The following is a 5,478-nucleotide window of genomic DNA, read 5'->3' as shown; positions in this document are numbered from 1 at the left end:
TTTTCCGAACGAGAGTGGCACTAGTGCAGAACCGGGCAATAGCACCGGTTCGTAAGGCCCTTTAGTGCCGGTTCCATAACCGGCACTAAAGTGTGGGCACTAAAGCCCCCCCCCCCCCTCTTTAGTACCGGTTCAGCATGAACCGGTGGTAAAGGGCAACCACGTGGCACGAGCCAGCTCTGGGGGGCTGGTGCCCTTTAGTACCGGTTGGTAATACCAACCGGTACTATAAGGTTTGGGGGTTTTTTAGTTTTATGATTTATTTTTCATTTAATTTTGTGTTTCCATTTTAATTCTTTTTCATTTGCTGGTATTTTATGATACTACACATTGTACACGTTATGCATATATATATATATATAGAATTTCTAGTAGAACCAATCATGCATATATATATCATCAATGTCTCACAAACCACCATATTAATTAATTCACGCATACACAAATGTATAGCTAGCTATATACATTCTCCTACATATGCATGTTGCCTTCGGAGCCAGTGGCATTGGCCTAATTGGTGCCTTCGGAGCATGATGACAATTGGAAGTGGTTTTCATTGGGGCGGTAGCGGGTAATAGTATTCTCCCTTCGGATTTATGACCTGGTCGAGCAAAAATCCCGCTATTTCCTCTTGAAGTGCTTCTACGCGCTCCGTTTCTAGGAGCTTCTCCCGCACCTCTCTGAACTGTTAAGAAGGAGATCAATATGCAAGTGTATTAGTTGTGTGACTAGATATCGATAATGGTGTAAAAATTGTGAATAGTGTTCTGACAACCGTACCCATTCCTGTCTTTGAGATCTGCTTCTTTCGGATGCCATCATGCGAATGTTCTCGCAAACGCAGAATGCACACAGATCAGTCCCCTGCGCCTGCTTTAGGGCCTTTACGAGAATGGAATTTGATCAGATAATAATTAATCAAGCATGATAATTAATTAAAGAGATAGCAGCTAGCTAGCCAGCTAGTACTACTTAATTACTTACCTTTGGTCGAAACCATTGAAGCTTTTTTTTCCATTCGCCATCCGTGACGCTGATGAACCTTGCCCAAGCCCTGCCCGCCGACAAAGAAAATGAATAAAGGGGTTATTAAATAGTTCATATCATGAAATGACGAACTAAATAGGCCGAGATATATAGTTAATAATGATTGAAATTACCTGTTGACTATCCCAAACAAGATGTTATAGTCAGTTTTTTCTTTGAGTAGTGAGTCCAGTATTTCAAGAACTCTAGCATGTTGTCCTCTACGTCCTTTTGATGATGTGGATTTATCCGCCATGTGTATTCATTAACGGTGTTTGGGTCAATGAACCCAATGCCATAGCGTCCACCTTTTCTCATTTCATACATCTTCATCCTGCATAATACCACAGAAAAGAATATAGTGAGGATAATTACAGGTAATGATTGATCAAAAGGATCACTACAGCTAGCTTGAGACTTAAATTACAGAAAGAAATCACTTACAGAGAATACTAACTGACGATAGATTTGTCGAGTGCGTCTTGATTGTATAACTGAAACAGTTCAGAATACTCAACGGACAGAGCTTTCTCATGGAAGTAAAGATCCTCCTTGACATTCACCGTGAGGGACAATCGATCTGAAATCTTGGTAATGTTCATGTACCATTGATGCAATTCATACATTCTCGTTGGGAGGTTCTTGACCTTATCTGGCTCGACCAAAGGTTGGCCCCGGACATATTTCTGTTTTATTTCATCCTCTCTAAGCACAGGCATGGGCTCGATCTCGAGGAGTGGTCCAACAGTGATTTTGAGAACTTCAGCCTGCATTATATGCTCCTCCGTTATTACCACATTGCTCACCTCAGGAACGTAAACTGTTTGCCCACACTAATATTGGGTGCGCGTATTGTCACGTGTTGTTGGCACAACAAGCAAGGGGATCGATTGCGCCGCCTGTTCTCCCAGTTGGGGAATGGTTTTCCCGCATTTTTTGACAACTGCTTCTTGTTTGCTCGACCCCGAGCTCGCCTCCTTACGTAGACGTGCTCGATTTAACTTCCTGATGTGGCGCTCATAGTCTGTGTCAACAGGCTTGGGAGCTGGTGGTTGAGCCATACGTATGAAGTGGTTAATCGTTTCCTGAGGCACTTTCTCCCTTGGCGGCGGTGGCGGTTTCGGTGCAAAATGGGATTCCACCTCGGCCTTCGATATGGCTGCGATTTCCTCCTTGGACCTGTCAAAAGCCCTCTGCGGAAGAGGCGTGAGGCTTGGACCATATTTATATCACTTGCCTCCGCCTGTACTTCTTGTACTACCTCGACTCGTACCGCTACGCACCATAGCTGCGGGGTGTCTCTTCTGCGATTGCTGAGGCGACGGAGATGGCTGACGGGGCTGAGTTGGAAGAGGAGGAGTGGCCGCCTGAAGCTGTGCGGACTTGGAGGAGGAGTGGCCTGAGGTTGTGCCGGACTTGGAGGAGGAGTGGACGTCTGACGTTCTGGCGGACTTGGAGGAGGAGGAGTGGCCTGACACTTTGCCGGACTTGGAGGAGGAGTGGCCTGACACTTTGCCGGACTTGGTGGACTTGCAGGAGCGGGAGACTGCTGACTCGGTCGCGGACTTCGATGAGGAGTCGGCTGACGCGGTGTCGGTGGCCTTCGAAAGATGATGCAATCCTTTTTCCATAGGATGATACGATGTTTGGCCTCTCCGAGAAAGCACTCGTCGTCACCTCCAGGAATGTCAACCTATAGCTCCGAATATGGTGGGTCCACCACCTCATCAACCAAGACACGAGCATAGCCCGCTGGAATCGGATTGCAATGGAAGGTTGCCTCGAGGGGATTTGTAAAAGCAACGGCGTCCGCCAACTTCATGGATACGTTCCTTATTTTGACATGTAGCTCGCAGTTAGTGTTCTCCGTGATGTCATCCACGGGGTATCTACCCAGCATTGCGTCGTCCGGGGCGGCCGAACCCACACTGCTTCTCGGCATGGATGGGTCGGTGCTATCCAATACTGGATCATCCGCTAGCTGCTGCAGCTGCCGAGACCCCCTTTGCTGGGTAAGTGAGTCGATCTGCTCCTGCTGCCGCTGGAATTTGACTGCCAATTCCGCTTGAGTTGCTTCTAGGCCTTGAAGGCGTTCATAGTCCCGCTTCCTCTGCTCCTCCTCCATCTTCCTCTTCTTCTCCTCTGCAACCTTCTTTCTCGCACGGGTTCTGTAGTCGGTGTTCCAGTCTGAAAACCCCTCATACCACGGAATAACGCCCATGCCTCGTGTTCTTCCCGGGTGTTCAGGATTTCCCAGGGCACGCGTAAGCTCGTCGTTCTCTCTGTTGGGCTGGAACACCCCGATCGTGCCTCTTCTATTGCAACAAGTATCGCATCGTCGGCTCCCTCCAGACTTGCCTTCGTCGAAACATTGCATGTCTTCGGGTCCAACTCCCCCACATGCGCATAGAACCAAGTCCTGCACATGGGGGGCCAGCTCTTAGTAACCGGAGTGACACCTGCATCCTCCATCTCTTTCTCAGACTTATCCCACTTTGGCATTGCCACCGCATAGCCACCTGGCCCCAGCTTATGGAACTTATCCTTTTTTTCAGCATTCTTCTTGTTTATTCTCGACCATTTCTTAGCCAATTCCGAATCCTTGAATTTCACGAAATCGTCCCAATGAGCACGTTGGTTCTCTAGTGTTCCCTCGAATACTGGAGTCTTCCTTCCTCCCTTGACGTATTTGTCCCATTCACGATTCTTGTGGTTCTTGAATGCAACCGTCATCTTCCTAAGAGCAGCGTCCTTGACTTTCTGCACATCTGCTTCTGTGAAATGATCTGGTAGGGTGAAATGTTCCATGAGAGTATCTCAAAGCAGATCTTTTTGATTCTTGTCGACAAAAGTAACATCTGGACGTGGAGCAGCGTCCTCTTTGCCTTTTTGTCTTTTGTCTTTTGCTAGCTTTCTCCATTCTTGAAGGGAGATCGGGAGTTGGTCCTTCACAAGAACTCCGCACTGACGAACGAACTTGTCCGCAATCTTCTTAGGCGCTAATGGTTCGCCATTAGGTCTGACTGCCTCGGTATTGTACTTTACGCCCTTCTTCAAATTTTTGTTCGGGCCTCATTTCATCCTTTTGCCTGAAGATTTGCTCGATCTGGATGGCTGAAAGAACAAAGATTGATTTGTTAATATATCTTCAAGTCATTTAAAACATGTGATGATCACCAGATACCTGCTTATATAAATATATATACCTCGCCGGTCTTTGTTGTTTCAGGATCAACATGTTCTTCGTCATCGTCATAATCGTAGTTCATGACTTCATCAATTCGGTCGTCGCGATCGAATATCGTATCACCCTCTCCGGTGATGTTTAGAAATTCGAAGCCGTCATAATCTTCTTCATTCTGATCATCATCTGGCCCACGTATCATATCAAACATGGTCTGTTCTCCCTCTCTGTCGGTATTGTCTGCCATAGCTTTTATTCAACTAATCCAAAAGAAATATAAAACAATTTAGTATTCAAATTACATCGTCTCGAATAATAGATATAATCTCGAATACTTCGTCTAGAATAATAGATATAATCTCGAATACATCGTCTTGAATAATATATAATATTGAATAGTACATCACTGGCTAGCTAATTAAAGATCGAATACTACAGAAGCATCTAGGACACTCGCGGTTCCTGCGGCGCGGGCGGTGGACACCCAAAGAGAAGGAACCCTCACAGGATCATAGCTGAAGTGAGATCCCCGAAGATACTGCCAGGTATTGGAGAATCTGCCGCCCTCTAACGCAACCATGTAGCGATGGACGTGCTCGTCCTCCTCCCTAACACGGCGACGTACCACCTTCGGCGGGGCCGGGTCCCTCCGCACCGAAACTGGCCCACGCGAACGCCACCAAACGAGATCAGGGTCGACGACGGGACCCGGGGCTGGGTTCCTCATCAAGCGGTGCGCCCCTCCAGGCAGCACCTCCCAGTGCCAGCCCGACGAAGCCCAGTCCCGGACATGGGTCGGCTGGACGTCGTCGCGGACGGGTCGACGGCGAGAGTGCGGGCCGGGCATTGTCGAGAACAAATACTAGCTATATGCCCGCAAAAAGTAACATTTTTTAATGATTGGATTTTGATAACTAAAATTTCTAACATTTCTACTATTTCAAAAATCTATATACTATTTCATACTAATTAAGCATCTAACACTAAAAACAGAAAACACGACTTCTATACATCCATTAAAAAATTGAAAAACAACATTATATAAAAAATTTCCATACTAATTAAACACTAATTATATCCATCTAACATGCATTCATACATATATAATAGTGAAAAAATAATAATCTAAATAATCTAAACTAATTAAACATACAAAATACGTATATACTAATATATACATGCATTAATTCATACATATGTGTGTGTGTGTGTGTGTTCATCATGCTTGTGTGTGTGTGTATGGGCTCGGGGAGGGGCGGCGCCCATGG

Source organism: Triticum dicoccoides, chromosome 5B, assembly GCF_002162155.2.
Source record: "Triticum dicoccoides isolate Atlit2015 ecotype Zavitan chromosome 5B, WEW_v2.0, whole genome shotgun sequence".
Classification (NCBI taxonomy): Eukaryota; Viridiplantae; Streptophyta; class Magnoliopsida; order Poales; family Poaceae; genus Triticum; species Triticum dicoccoides.
The sequence above is the reverse complement of the archived record's forward strand: the minus strand, read 5'-3'. Positions refer to the sequence as shown.